This window comes from Mirounga angustirostris, unplaced genomic scaffold (genome assembly GCF_029215605.1).
Source record: "Mirounga angustirostris isolate CCGP_5_RB_7025 unplaced genomic scaffold, mMirAng1.0.hap1 SCAF_12, whole genome shotgun sequence".
Taxonomy (NCBI): Eukaryota; Metazoa; Chordata; class Mammalia; order Carnivora; family Phocidae; genus Mirounga; species Mirounga angustirostris.
Genome location: NW_026991720.1, coordinates 61656888 through 61673805, shown reverse-complemented (window position 1 = coordinate 61673805; position 16918 = coordinate 61656888).

The following is a 16918-nucleotide window of genomic DNA, read 5'->3' as shown; positions in this document are numbered from 1 at the left end:
CCCTGAAAGGGAAGAATCATCCTCAGTTGAGAGCCATTGGTTTAAAGTAATGACATATCCAATCTTGAGGTGCAGTTACAGAATTTGAAAACAGATTTTAAAGCAATATTCACTATATATTTTCTACTACAATATAAAAATTTGATATATACTATTGGTGTAAGTGAATGAAAAGAAGGAATATAATACCTTATATACTATATACTAAACAAAGACTAATATTTAATACTTTTATCATTATTCATTTATTATTCTTAATTATTCCTTATTTTACATCCAGAATTGACCTTGCATAGGAAAGTAAAGAATTCAGAACTCCTCATTTAGTGAATCAGTATGATTTGCAACATGATGAATGATGGCCTATATGTGAAATACATCATTTTCTTTTCCCTTTCTTCCAGATGACTATAATGATAGACAAAAATGATTATCAGTATACCAAGGGTATGATTTGGAGTAAATACTCCATTCTTTGATGCAGATCACTTCATCAAATAGGGATTAAACTATATAAAGATTAATTATTCTAACCAAAGACTTAGTTCTGGATGATTTCTTTTAATTGATAACCAATGGTTTACAAACTAGAAATTATCATCTGTGAAATTGGATGAAGAGCCTCACAGTGAGAATGATAGAGTAACACTGAGGATATCTAAGATAGATCATTGTCATTTCACAAACAGCATTACTGGGGATAAAAGGCTTCCATAACACATGAGTAAAGGAATTACCAAATTTTTTCCTGTCTTTAAGACTGTCATTTTGTCACTGAAAGTCTTTGTGGCATTAAGAACATTTCCCATCTCTTCTACTAACTCATTTTCCCCCTTTTGTGTTAATTCTACCAAAAGGAGAAAAAAGAAAAGAAGAAAGGGGTGCTTGGGTGGCTCAGTTGGTTAAGCATTTGACTCTTGATCTCAGCTCAGGTCTTGATCTCAAGGTCATGAGTTCAAGCCCCATGTTGAGCTCCACACTAGGTGTGGAGCCTACTTTAAAAAAAAAAAAAAAAAAAAAAGAAGGGACGGGAGAGAAGGGAAGCAAAAGAATGGAAGGAAATTTTTCTATGATAGAATAAAATTGCCACAGATCTCTAGTCCACAAGATAAAATTAAACTAGTGGCTTAATTTTGTATTTTATTTTCTTTTAATTCTACCAAAACACAATTTAGCCAACATCTATAAAGCCCATTTTTGGAAAATACTTAAGAAATTTAGTTCTCTAAAACTACCATTTCCATATTGTAGTTTTAAAAGCTGAAAATACCTTTTAAAAATATTTCTCAAAATAATCTGACTAGAGCATAAAATATGAACAACAGGTACAGTTTTTAATTCTGACTCCATCTTATTTATACCATCACTGAATAATAGTCCATCTAGTTAAAACAAAACATAAGCAAAGAGTAAGATATCTGGTCATTTGTTATTTTATATGAACATAGAAAATAATTACAGCATATTATTATATATTATTTATTTATTTAAAAGGCTATCAATTTTACATCTTGACTGTTTATAGAGCAAGGAAAAGGCATTATAGAATCATCCTGTCAATGTAGGCCATTTGTATAATAACTAGAAATTTACACAGAATCCACAATTCATTAGTATGAATGGTCATTTATCAAGCTTTAAAGACAAAATAATTAATCAGGAAGAAATATGCTTTGTGTGCTTTTAGGTAGAAATATTACATCTTCTTTGTGAGATAAATAGTATTTCACAGTAAATAATAATATCTACAACATGATTAACCTCAGAAAAATTGCTCTTAGAATCTTGACAGAAGTAAATATGTTTATATTGATGAAGCTAAATCTAAGGTTTATCTAGTAATTTCAATTCATTTTTTTAAGAAAAAAATTGACATATACTATTATTCATTGGATCTTCAAAGACAAATACTCTAAGTACGATAAACATTTATCCATTTTCTGTTATAATTTCTCTTATAATAATTCGAGCCGAATGAAAGAAATTGCAGAAATTGCAATTTCACAGAGTTCAACCTAAGTGTATAAGCAAGAAAACTTAGGAATTGAAATAAGAGAAAGAAATAAAATGTAAAGAAGAAAGCTTGTTTAGTAAAGTCAGACAATACTCTAATTGTGTCACATTCAAATTATTCTAAAAACAACTGAGGAAAATCACAAAAAAATACTAGCATCCAAATGGCTCTTACACTTTGAAAAATTTACACAAAACATTATGAGGTTTAAACAACCACTGCACATGTGACATGTAAATATTATACTTTGACTTTGTGTCATAATCAGGTAACTAATGGACAAGAGATTAATAAAACATTCTACTCAGCACTGAATAGTTAAGTATAATGAATGGATAATTCGATTACAATTTATAGAAATTAACAATGCATTTACAAGAAAAGAGATCCTTTATTTTTCTTTAAGAGTTGACAATGGCAGGGCTTTATCACCCTTTCCGGACTTAAATTGTAAAATCATATTGTAGGGACTGCTGATGGTCTATGATACCGTACATCTGAAACTGCTTTAGGTAAAAACCCAAGGAGCAATTCAGCATAAGTTACTAACAATGTGAATGTTTATCATGAATTCTAAGTTATGAATCAACTACGTAACTGACATATTTTGAGGGTCAACTATTTATAGTAATTTAGGATATTAATACTGATCTGAGAACAGAAATGAGGAAAACACTATTGATCTCAGCTTCAGTTTGATAACTTATAAAATTGGTATAATGTCAAAACCAAGTGAAATGTAATCAGGCGGGGCGCCTGGGTGGCTCAGCTGTTAAGAGTCTGCCTTCAGTTCAGGTCATGATCCCAGGGTCCTGGGACTGAGCCCTGCATCAGGCTCCCTGCTCAGTGGGAAGCCTGCTTCTCCCTCTCCCACTCCCCCTGCTTGTGTTCCTTCTCTCACTGTGTCTCTCTCTGTCAAATAAATTAAAAAATCTTTAAAAAAAAAAAAAGAAATTAATCAGGCAATTTGGCAAATACTGTCTAGGTTAAGACATTTATAGTACAGAACTTTAAAGTATTCAAAGCCCTCAGTGTAGGGTGTAAGACGTTATTGCTAATAAGCCTTACATAGAGTCACAGTAATCCTCAAAGAGATGGGGCTGTGATATCAGCCAGTCCTACTGCTAAATAGATTATCCTTTCTTTGACCCCTTAATTTGTTCAGAGTGTTACTGTGTTTTATTAATGCTCACCATTTTGGGGGATCAAATGTATTTTATTAAGGGAACTTGATCATTTTTTATGGGTCAAGGAGAAAGAAACACAAACATTTCCCCTTCTGGCATGCAAACTACAGCAAAATAAAAAAATACTACATGTCAAAGAACATCAGGTCTCTGGTATAGATTTTAAAACATGAATGCAAAGTCTCTCCAGTATCCAGTATTATGACGAATGTAGTTTGCTCATTTTATGACTTTGACTTCCTCAAAAAATAACGTCATGTAGTAGAAAACCTGTTATCCAGTATTCTGATTGGTATAGACCTTATGTGAATTAGCTAATAAATTTTAAAAAACAAAAGAGAAAAATATCTTTCTACTTTCTTTCAGGTGGACAGATATGGCTGAAAAATGTGAGGGTGTTTGCTAAGCCCATGGTTTTCTTCTCTGATCACTATATACTCCCTTCCCCTTGCCCACACAGATGTAGCCCTTGCCAATATGTTTCTTCTACGCACCCTAAATTCTTCAAGGCTACATGTATTTGGTTTATGGGTAGGCATTTGATCTGAGCTTGTCATATAAGAATTTCTTTCCTAAAAACTTGGATTTAGACTTAGAGGCAGCAGTTAGATTCTTTATATATATAAAATATATATGTGTATACATATGTGTATATGTATATATGTTTATATACACACATAATGTATATGTATGTGTGTATGTGTGTATATGTATGTATATATATATATATACATACTTTTTTTTTTAACTAAGAAGTGATCTATAACTAGTGTTGGATTGTTAGTTGGGCATTATAGTCTAAGTGATTTCATCCAGTTCCATGTACTAAATACCATCTACAGTTGATGACAACTATGTTAGTTATCTGTTGATGCATAACAAATTACCACAAACTTAGCAGCTTAGCAGTTTCTGTGTGTCAGCAGTTTAGGTGTAGCTTAGCTGAGTCTTTTGCTTAGTGTCTCACAAGGCTTCAATCAATATGTATTTCAGCCTGACTGTGTTCTCAGATGGGTTCTTGAGCTATAAATCAACTAGGAAATTATCTACTTCCAAAACTCTTCCAGGTTTTTGGCAGAATTTCTGTGCAGCTCTGTGTCTTAGGGCCCAGCTTCTAACTGACTGTTGGAGAGAGGCTGCCTTCAGGTCCCAAAGGCCACCTTCAGTTGCCTGCCATGTGGCCCTTATCTGTAGGGAGTTCACAACATGACTTTGCTTATTCAAGGCCAGCAAGAGAATCTCTTGAGGCTGCTAAGATACTTATATAACATAATCATGGGAGTGACATTCCATTATCCTTATCATAGTGTATTTATCATAAGCAAGTCACAGGTTCATAGGTTCTGCCTACAGTCCAAAGGAAGGAGTTTCGGGAGCCTAACTCATTAAAGGCCTCCCCTAACAACCCAATGAATATAGCTTGCTTTGATCTCTCCCCTAGGCTCTAGACTACCCTACATCTCTACTTGGTGTTGAATAGGTATGCCAAAATGAAAATGTTAAAAAATTTTTGTCTTACCCCATATATAACCCCCAGCCAAACCTGTTTCTCCATTTCAGTTGATGATACCACAATATATACTTTTCTCAAGGCAAAATCATTGGAGTCATTATGATTTACCTCCTCAGCCCACCTACTATATTCAATCCATCAGTAAATGTAGTTGGTTCAACCCTCAAATCCTAAATATAACCACATATCATATATCATATGTATTACTCACCATCCTAGTCTTCTTATAAGTCTCCTAACTCTGGTTCCCTATAATTGATTTTGGCACAGAAAACATAATTATATTTAAAATAAGAATAAGAGAAAGCAAAAGAGGAAAAAAAAGATAGAAAAGGAAAGATGAGGTAGAAGAGCACAAGAAGAGGAGGAATGTGAAGGAGAGAAAAGAAAGTTGAGAATGAGGTGTATGCGAGAAAAAGGAGGAAGAAGAAAGGAGAGGTGGGGGGCTGAGAAGAAGGATAGACAACTAGGAGAAACTTGAGAGAGAACAAGATAAAGACACAAAGGAGTTAACCTTCTTTCTCTCTTTATTACCATCCACAAATGATCTATCACTAAATCCTATCAATTCATCTTCATCATATATCTGAAATCTGTCCACCGTCACCTCCACCACCACTACTCTAATACAAGCTATCACCTCTTGCCTGGACTACTTTAAAAGCTTCCTAACTGGACAACCTACTTCTGTTCTTGCTGTATCCCACAATCCATTTGTCATGTAGCAAACATAGCAATTATTTTAAAATGTAAATCACATGCTATCATTTCCCTACCTACTCCTCCTATGGCTTCCCATTATACTGAGCAAATAACAACAACTCTTGATGAGCTGAAACCAGGCTAGTTCTTTGACCCCCATTCTGATTACTGTCCCCTTTGCTCATTCTTCTGCAGGCACACGGGACAACCCTCAGGCTGGCATATACCTCACACTCTCCTCTTCAGAGCCATTGCTATTCCTCTGTGAGATGTTCTTCCTACACATAGCTGGCTCCCTCCCTTTAATCAGGTTCCTGCTGGAACACCAACCTTTCAGAAAGACCTACATAAACCATCAGCCCTTTGTCCTCTTTTACTCTAATTTATATGTCTCCATTGCACTTACCAGTATTTGACATTTTAGTATATTGATCCCTATTGATTTTTCATCAGTGTTCTCCCACTTCCCCATAGGTACGGTCCCTGAAGACAAGGACTTGTTTTGTTTACTTTTGTATTTCTATTATCTAGAACATAGAACTTCTATGTCTAGCACATAGAAGGCACTCAGTACTATTTGTTGAATGAATACAAAGCAACAATAAATCTAGACTTATTCTTAAACCTCTACCTGTTTGTTAGCATGAGAAAATATAAGCTAAATGTCCCTACTATCCAAGTTAATTTATTTTATTTATTTATTTTATTTTATTTATTTATTTGGCAGAGAGAGAGCAGGTGAGCACAAGCAGTGGGAGCGGCACAGAGAGAGGGAGAAACATGTCCCCTGTTGAGCAGGGAGCCTGATGTGGGGCTCGATCCTAGGACCCTGGGATCATGACCTGAGCCGAAGGCAGTCGCTTAACCAACTGAGCCACCTAGGCCACCCCCCCCAACTTAATTTAAACTGAGACTGATTCAATACTTTTAGAAGTCCCTTTAAGTTATAGTAGATCATTTGGACAAAAAATGACTGTCTCCATCTCCACTTCTCTCCCTAAAATGGTGATTAGGGACATGGATGACTAGGGAATGAGGCTCCTTGTGGCAGTAAGAGACCCGTAACTCTTAGCTAATAAATTTGTCTTTTGTCTAGAATATTTTCTGCAGTTATTTCCTCCTGTTTGCTGTTTGCTTCTTCATGCTACCTATATTTGACTTGTTTTTGCTACAGAAAGTATTAGAATTATAAATATTTTTATTTGTATAGATAATTAGCGATTTTTTTGATACTTTAGAATTTCTGATCATAAGTGGTTATGTGTTGCACACTGTTTGCTATAAAATATTCAATAGAAACTTGATATTAATTCCTGATCTTAAAAAAGCATGTACTTGAGTTGAATATGATCAAAGACACTGATTCTGCAAAAACCATTCCTTATACTTTTACCTGTGAATGTCTAAACTTATTTAAGAAAAAGAAAAGGATTTAGCCTGTATTTTGAAGATTATCAGCTGATGAATACTATTGTTTGAATTTTCTTAAAAAATGGATAGAATATGATAGTATATTTAGATCACAAACCTGTTTTATGATCAAAAGTATACAGAAAATTTTGTTCTGATCAGCATTGTCTGCCTAAGTAAACGGTTTTATTTCTAATATAATGAAAAGTTTTCTTCTTGAGAAAAAATAATTTATCCTTTGAAGATAAGCTTTCTCCCTTATATATTATTAAAAAAAAAAATCCAACTTTGCTTTAATGGATGAGAGCTGGGTGATGTGTATTGACTCAGAAACAAGGATTTAGGTTGCTGTAATCCATACCATATTTGCTTAGATGGTGTTTTGAGAACCAACTCAAACCATATCTTTTCCTTCATAACAGCCAGCAAAGCTATAAAGATAGGGGCTCTTCAGCAACGAAATCTTGGCCCAGGAAACATTATCAGTGGCCTTATCCATCCACAGTTTTAAGATTCTTCTACCCTGCAAGCACCCAAAGGAGTGATTGGTGCCATTTCCATGTTTTGCCTTGTTTCCACTACCTCTAATAAATGGATTTTTGTACTTTCCTTCTAAGTGGTGTTAATGAGTTCTTTATTCACATGAACAATGTTGTTACGTAAAAAGAATTAGAATAGACTTTCTATAATTAACTGCTACAAGTTGCCCACAGCAGATAAATACATAAAAGTAATGCAGGAACCATGAGAAGTCTTAAAGAGCAGGGGAGAAAAGAAGAGGAGTGAGAGAGCAAATTGGGATTAAAGAGATGGAATTCAGGGGGCAGGCCTTGGTTTCCAAAGCTACAAAAAGAGTTGTGATACCTTTTAAGGTTTTAGCAAAACAAACAAAAAGACTTTAGCAAAACAAAGAACCTAGCATAACAGCAGAAACTATAAAGATAATTCTTTTAAGACAGTTGGCACCAAAGAACAAAGACCACCTAAAAATAGTATTTTCTATATTTTTGGCACTGTCTAAGATAATGTACTAAAAGTCACATGAGTTCTTCACCTTTGTTCTCATCATTAATTCCTAAAGTTGTCAGCAACAACTTTTCATTTGAGTGTTTAAAATTGTGTTTATTACTTGACAGTTATTGAATTCCAAAATAAAGTCATCACTTCATACATAATTCTGTTGTCCAAGTAAGGCTGAATTTAAAATAAATCATATTACAAATAGTCTCCCTTACCATGAATGCACTCAACTTTCTGGTGTATAAAAAATTAAAAATAAAGAGTCAGTAACTCTTAAATATTTTAAGTGGCTAATGACCCAAGTATATGATTTTCTACCAAATCTATTCATCATTATCTTATTAAGCAAGCCAGTTCTTGAGTAATTTGGAATTTTAATTTTTTTTTTTAATTCTGGGTTTTTAGCAGATTTACCACAACCTTCAAGTATTGAGTTACCAGAGAACTTACTAGGCCAGTTCCCATAAATATCAGTTACATGTACATATTCACATATCAGACACAAATATATCTCAGGTTCTCAGTTTTACACTAGATGTCTCCTACATATACCACAAACACCCAAGAATTCAGCTCCTATATACAGAATTTTTCCACACTGATCTGAACAGACAATTCCAGATAAATAAGGACTTTAAAAACAGAGGAAACACCCAAAAAAATGTAGAAAAGTAAATTTCTTTAACATATATTTCGCTTGAAATACATGAGTTTAACAAGTTTCAGCAGTTCTCCAAGTGACAATGATATACTTCCTATATCAAAAAAATTGTATAATACATATAAATGCATGCATTGAATTTCTAAAAATTTAAGGTAGTATTCTTAAATACAATTTTATGTAACTTCAGTTTACCAGTTTCCTTTTTTCCAGTTACAAAGAATTCTTGGAGGTACTTTACCTTCAGATAAAAAATATGGCATACCAGTTGCATATTTAATTATTCTTCAATTTCAGCTTTATATTTTTAATATTGAATGGTAACTACTAATCTAAGGGGAGAATGAGTTAACTAAAATTTTATACTGATGGGTACATTATTATCTAACATAATTTACATTTTTAGGTTAGGAAACCAAATTCCATTCCACAAATAATTATAAAGAAAAATCCAAGTTATATAATAACACATGATTAAAAATCATGTGAAAACTATCATTATGCTGACTTGACAAATTTTATGTGGTCTCCTCCAGCTTAACGTACATATAAATCATTTAAAAGAATGTGTCAAAATGCACATTCTGACTCTGTAGGTCTAGATGTAGTCTGAGATTCTAACAAGTTCCAGTAATGCTGATGCTTATAGACCATGGAACACACTGAGAAAGCAAGGGAAGGTTTTAGGAAATTCCTTACACACTGTATTTTAACTATTATAAGTATTATCCTTTTACAAGCCATGCTAACCTCCTAAATATTAATCTAAATTAGTATTTGTACTAGACACAATCTGAAGTGACTATCCAACTCACACGGATCCTTCCAGTGGCTTTAGTACTAATATTATTTCCAATTCACCTCCACCCCTGTCAAAGGATATTGATCCAGTTAGAATCATTTGATCCATCAAGACAATAAGATTCTTCCTGGATGACTGTTAAAGCGTAGTCACTTTAATGGAAGCACCTCAAAAAAAAAAAAAAAATCTCAGTTTCCTGATACTGAGGTCCTTGCAGCTGCCTTTCTGAAGTCTGGTTGATCAATTCATTTTAATTCAAGTTAACTCCAATACCTATCCAATAAATCCTCCTCTTAATTTAAGTTAGTCAAAGTTGACATGTGTCTCTTGCAACTCAATAAGCCTCAATAACACAATTTATCAGAGTAAGAATCAAAATATAATTATTATGAATATCCCCTCTACTGAACACCATAAAAAAATAAGTGCCAATGTGCTATTCTATAGAATAGCCCCTCGATGCATATGACTATTTAAATAAATTAAAACTAAAGAAAATTTAAAATTCAATTCCACTATCACACTAGTCACATTTTAGGTGTTCTGTAACTATATGTGACTAATGGCTATCATATTAGTGCAGATAAAGGATCATTTCCATCATTGCAGAAAGTTCTATAGGAAAGCTCTATCCAGAGACCGGCATCAAATAAATTAATTGGGGTTTGTGAGTATAGCTAAGTCTGGAAAAAAGATTATTTAAACAGGCTAAGATTATTTTAACATGGCCATCATACAAAGAACAAATTCATAAACTATATCTCTAAATTCTAATTTCTCTTTTCAGAAGGAAACTTCATAAACTGTCCACTCCTCTGGGAATGCTATAATATTCTTGACCCTATTTCTATGACTCTGGTTAGATGCTTATCCTATCCTTAGAGTCATTAATAAACCATATAGAGTTACTATTTGATAAAACAAATTTTCATTAACATGATAAAAATTAAGTCTAAACTGGAAATTATAAATGGAAAAAAGAAAAAGCATTAAATTACTGGATCACAAATACTAATTAATTCATTATGCATATTCATATTATGTACAACATGCTAAAATATTCATATAAGTAAAATATGCTAAGTTGAGGCCATTCTCAAAGAATTTAAAATAAATCAGCCTCATAGGTTTACTGCAGACTGATGAGGAGGGCTTCAAAGGCCATTCACTTTCCATTGGTTGGGCAATGATGCCTTTCACTGACTGTATTAAGATATCACCTCGGTATTTTATTTTACCTAACTCTAAAGTCATATGTCATCATATATTTCTACATTACACAGTTAAAGTAAAATATTACCTTGCTAATGTTAGAGACTAAATATTTACCCTACCATCACCCTAATAGGCACACACTCACTAAAGTGTAACATCAACCTTATAAAGGGAAGATGGGCCACATGCATACATCCATACATATACCCATGAATCTGAATTCAGACACTGCCTGAGTCTTCAGTCCTGTGCCTCCCAGCCATTGTTTTCTCCCTATATGAGAAGTTACAAGCATGAAAGTAGCCACTTTGTTTTTGTTTTTTCTTGTTTTCAAACTATACTGAATCTAAGAGGTAATAATTCTAAAAAAATCCCCTTCTTAATAAAATAACCAAATTATAGTTCTGTACCCATGTATAAACATGTCTTTATAAGAAAACCCAGAATATCCTAAAGTAAACTTACTTTGAAGACAACACTTACAAGCTGATGTGTTCTCTAACAAATAAAGCAACTTTTTTTCTGCATGACATTTTAAATGCAAGATGGTACCTATAATCTGAGTGTTATGATGAAAATATATTGACCATTTAATAGATTTTTAAATAGACCATTTAATATCCATACCAAAGCATGGGTAATATTTAGAACACAAAGAATTCTGACTCTGGAATTTAATTATTTAGGCTTTTGAATAATGCAGGAAAGTTTTTAGAGTACAGATGATGAATTAACTAGCTGATAAAAGCAGTATGCTAATGAGACTTTGGTTCCTGTATACATCAGTTAATTTCAGTCTTTTTCATACTTCTTAAATCTTAAAATTGTGTTTGTGTGTGTATATGCATAATGTGTGTGTGTGTGTGTGTGTGTGCGTGTGTATGAGAGAGAAAAAGAGAGACTGAATTAATATAAATGATCCCTATATCAGGAAGAACTGCTATGAGAACATCTGTTACTCACATTGGATCAATATTATTATTTATTTGAAAATCACACTTAATCATATTGCTTGTTAATTAAGTTACAATATCCTTTAAATCTGTAGTCTATTATGGTCTCCATTATATCAAAAGCAATTCTATAACTGATAAAATAATTTCGGTGGGGCTTCCCAGCAGATTTACCAGCACCAATTCCAGGAATTAAATCAACCTATTCAACTGAATGTGATTCAATTCCATATAATTGGCCTGTGCTCTCCTAACTCAAAAAACAACACTCATTAAACTGTAATACATCTGATTACTTTATACAACAAAAGCAATATACATCTAAGTGATAGAGCAGCTGTGGCAAAACAAAATACTCTCTTCCCTTTCGGAGACCATTAGAAAACTAAAGCTGAGAGATGAGTCAAATCCATGGGGGAAGCTCTAATAGATCAGTAAAACAATATGGATAGTGCTCCTCTGCAGAATTATGATCCTGTTAAAGGAAATTTCTCTCTAGAACTGTTCTCAATGATTCCTACACTCGTTCACATTAGAATACCTATAATGTGTGACAAATGGAAAGTAAACCTGTTTCAAGTATGCATGGTCATATTAAAAGACTCTGACACTTTGCCATTATTTAAGTGTTCCTTTTCTCTCCTCAAAGTTAAAACATATGTCATGATGTTACCATTAGCATTTCATGTTTATACTATTCTGCATTTTCCTAATAAAATTATTTATTACTGACTCTCTATACTTTTGGCTTACCACTAATACAAGTTTTATTTCATACTGATATTAATATGAGTAAGGAAATATTATTTAGCTGTACTATCATTACTACTGCTGATGATGTTTGCAAATATACAAGGTAAATCAGAGAAAGGACACCTTCAAGGCATTTCTACTGCAACAAAATGTGAGTTTTGTTAATGTAACTTTTAAATTTTTTTATGTAAATTAACATGTGAATATAAATGTGAATGTTTCAAGAGAATATTTCAGTTCAATCTATAGAAACACGTTGATTTATAGTTGGTGAGCTACAGAACAAGAAGATGAGGATTTAGAGAGAAGAGGCTTGTAGGGTGGAAGTACATGGAGAGATCACTAGAAAACCAAGAAACTGGGCGCCTGGGTGGCTCAGTTGGTTAACCGACTGCCTTCGGCTCAGGTCATGATCCTGGAGTCCCTGGATCAAGTCCCTGGATCGAGTCCCACATCGGGCTCCCTGCTGGGCAGGGAGTCTTCTTCTCCCTCTGACCCTCCCGACCCTCCCCCCCTCTCATGTGCTCTCTCTCTCAGTCTCTCTCTCTCAAATAAATAAATAAATACTTTAAAAAAAGAAAAAAGAAAACCAAGATTTAAATTACAATTACATGAATAAATAAATAAATAAATAAATAAATAAATAAATAAATAAATAAATAACCATTACATGAATCCTTAACCTTAAGATCTAGGTTTTGTAATAAACACTTTTCCACTGGGAGGTGGAGGAAACAAAGGAGAAAAAATGTTTACCAGATGTTGGGAGTTCCACATAAGAAGAGGAGGATCTCCTTTTCGCTGCCTCTATAGCACTGGTCATATCTATCAACGTAGCATTAAGTCAGGCCATGGGGCTCACTTTAATTAGTGTCCTCGTAATTGGCTATTAATTAGCATGTTATTATATAATAAGTCTCATCATCATTGCATAGTTTATGGTTGGTTCCTTACTTTCTTCTTTCTTTAGACTATGCTTCATGAATCTTATGAAGAAGTTCCAATGCTTACAAGAGCTCAGAGCAGTAACATGTTTTTGTTGGGGTCAAAGTATTGATAACGGGAGGGAGGGAGTAGACAGTAAATGAGCCAACACAAATGGAGATCATAAGTAATAATGAATGACTAATAATGATGAGTGGAGCTGGTTGGTTTTCCATATCTTAGGCTTTAGCATCATTTAACTGAGTAAAATATATATGGCTCAAATTATAATAAGAAATATTCCTCTTTGCTATGCATTTATTCATACAACAACTATTTATTGTTCATCTATGATATTTCTGGAAATGTGGTCTCGGATAAAATTACTTTTCACCCAAACTTCCTGGTGAACATGAATTTTAGTTCCCTTGCCTTTTTCACTTACACAAGATAGGTACCTTCTGACTTCAACCTGTGAAAAATTTTCAAAAGGTGAACGAAACACTGTAATAAAAGAAAACATCCACATAACTTAAAAACACATGAAGAAATCTTGAATTCAAACACTGTAATTTGGAAAACAGCCTTTTATACTTACAAAACTTATATTTTTGCTTTGAAACAACACATGGTATGCCCATTTGCCACACCTAAAAGATGTCTAGGCTACTTATACATCTTGTTAACAATTTCATAGACCTATGACCACATGGTGATCAAAAATTCTTTCCTGAGGTATTTTGTCAAAATGAAATTAATTTTACTATTATGTGAGAAAATACTAATTTGGGGTATAGCTGAAAGTATTATTTCTCACCTAGGTTCTATGTTAGGTTCCAATATGGAAAATAGGTTAGTGGAACTTTGGAATGATTTGTGCCAAGAGGGAAAAAGTAATCTTATATAATACCAATTATATAATTAAGTATGCAGGCAATTATTATAAACCATATCATCTATTGGCACCTGGGTCTTAATATTTAAAAAGAAATCCTTCAGGTTATTTTTTCTTTATTTAAGACTATACTTAAACCATCTGTTTTCAGATAATTGTGGACAAAAATTTTGAGGTTCAAAAATCTATATAACTATGTTCAGAATTATTTGTAGGTAATGTAACTGATATCAGCATGAAATAGTTTAGAATTAATAATCTAAGGGTTATTCTTATTACACAAAAGTATCATGGTTAATATATTTCTGCTATTTTCAGCTACATTCTTTCATTCAAAATCAGTAGAATTCTGTACCCCACTTATGAGCAAAACACTTAGGCAGTTACCCAGAGAACAAAGAACATTCATAAAAGAAAAAGGTACAATGCATTTTCCCTAAAAAGAAAAATAAGCTGTATCTAGAAATATAAAACTGGCACTAAGCACTTTATAAAAATAAAGAAAAATATCAACCTTCATAAAAATTATAATAAAAACAATGCTGAAAACAGATTTTGAAGACTTGCACTAAGAATTTTAAAAATATATAAGCCAGTAGGGAACATAAGCATTGAGAAACATAGCAGAATATCTAACATACTTGGAAATCACAAGACATGAATCCAGACTTGACTAAAAGGGTGACATTCTGACAAACACCAGGGTGAATTTTATTGCAATTTCTCAGTGAAAAAGGAATATGAAAATCCATTGTCTATTGCACATAATTATGTTCCCAGTTGATTGCATACTAAATTTTATATAGTTCTCATTCTATAGTGAGTTCAGTGATTCTAAACATAAACATAAAGTGTTCATAGAATCCTAATAAAAGAATCCTCCCAGGCATATTTGCAACAAGGACCTCTATGTAATTAAGCCAAGTTCTGGGGCCAGGAGTACAAGAAAACAAATAAGAACATTCTCACAGATGATTGTTTTTAACGAGGCTTATTTTTGGGGGGGTGTTCCACTTATTACATATGCATGCCTCATCTCTTGCAAAACTAAACCTTATAAGAATGTCAAGGTTAAAAGTGAGGTTCTGTAATTTTCCATTAGTCATCAGGTACTAGATTTAAACAGCAGATTGTGTCTTTCAATTGGTTTACTTGGCTGGTGCCAAAGCCTATTCAAATGTTCCCTGCCTGTTATTTACTTTTCTTTTTGTGACTCAAAGTATTGCTGCCAAGTATTCTATGAGCTCTCCAAAATATTTTAATGCAAATAGGTTAGAAATGTCATCAAGACAATTATATTAAGGAAAAAGTTCAAGTAAATCCACAAGCAAATGGGAGGGGGGGCACTTCCATGTAGATCATTAATTCTTAATAATGAGGATAATAAAAGTAAGGCACTGATGATATACTATGTATTTAACATCAGCTGGGAAATAATGATTAAGCAGTAAAAACATAAAACTGTGATTGGAAGTGATGAGCACATTCCAAGCAGAAAACAGAGCAGAAATGAAACCACAATGGCAGGAAGAATAAGACAGGAAAGGCAAGAGAGCAAGGACTGCAGAGTCCTGGCAGTGTTTGTACTTGGGATTTTTTTTGCAGAAGCCATCAGTATCCCCTTAAATAGCCATCTCAGCCAACAGTCAAGCTCATACGCCCAAGGTCAGATACTGAGGAGCTAAATTTTGCAACAAATGTCACCAGATGAACAAAAGGGCACACTTGTGTGGAATTAATCAGCCAGCTCAGCAGGACCCAATTCTCATTCCTTTTTTCTAGTATCTGACAATGTTCTCTAACTCCTCTAGATTAAAGTGCAAATGGCATGTTGCTATTATCATCTGATATCAACCCCTTTAAGCCAGTCAACTTTGCCTTTCAGTTTATAAGATTCAATCCGTATCTACCGTCTGTTCAAAATTCTGAGTATCACATGCCTATTTTATATCTCACTGTAGTCTCTTTGTCCAACCAAATCTTAAAAATAAATCAGAAAACAACTAACAGTAAATATGAAAGAGGATATAAGATATATAATAAACAATAATTTTTATGACATTTACTATATGTATTAAATTTAAAAGTTTCATCAAAATTATTTATGATCAGATCAGGCCAGGGACATAGGAGAAAATGTATTCAAATACAGTCAAAGCATCAAATCTCTTTTATTATTCACCCTCATTATTTTACTTTTTATAAAATTGTTTCAAAATTACAGTATGCAACGCTAACATTTATTTCAAAACCAATATATGATTCCTCTATTTCATGGAGTAGCATTGTGGAGACAGTACAGTGAATGATAAAAATACATAGACACAAGAAGGAACTTTAAAGCTCACATAGGTACTAAAGGTTAGAAGAGGCAATAAGTTCAAAACCAGGAAAACAGTTTGGGCAACAGAGATAAAAAAAATAAAGCAAAAAGACCGGGCAACACAGACCAGACAAAGGCAAACCTTCATACAATAGGAATTTAGAGCCAAACTCTGAATATTAATGGGAATTATGGGATACCAACATCAAATAGGGCCCTAAACTAATGAAGTAGATCTATGAACTTATTGTTTGAGGGAAAAAATATGACGTATTGAGCCTCAGAAATGAAAAGACAAGACAGGGGCACTGGGGTGGCTTAGTCCATTAAGCATCTGATTCTTGATTTCAGCTCAGGTCATGATCTCAGGGTCCTGAAATCAAGCCCCACCTTGGGCTGTGCTCAAAGTCAGCTTGAGATTCTCTTTCTCTGTCCCTCTCCCTCTAACCTTCCCCCCACTTGTGTTCTCTAAATAAATAAATAAATAAAATCTTAAAAAAAAAAAAGACAAAACAAATAGCAACCTCCAGGCTGGAAGATGAAGAG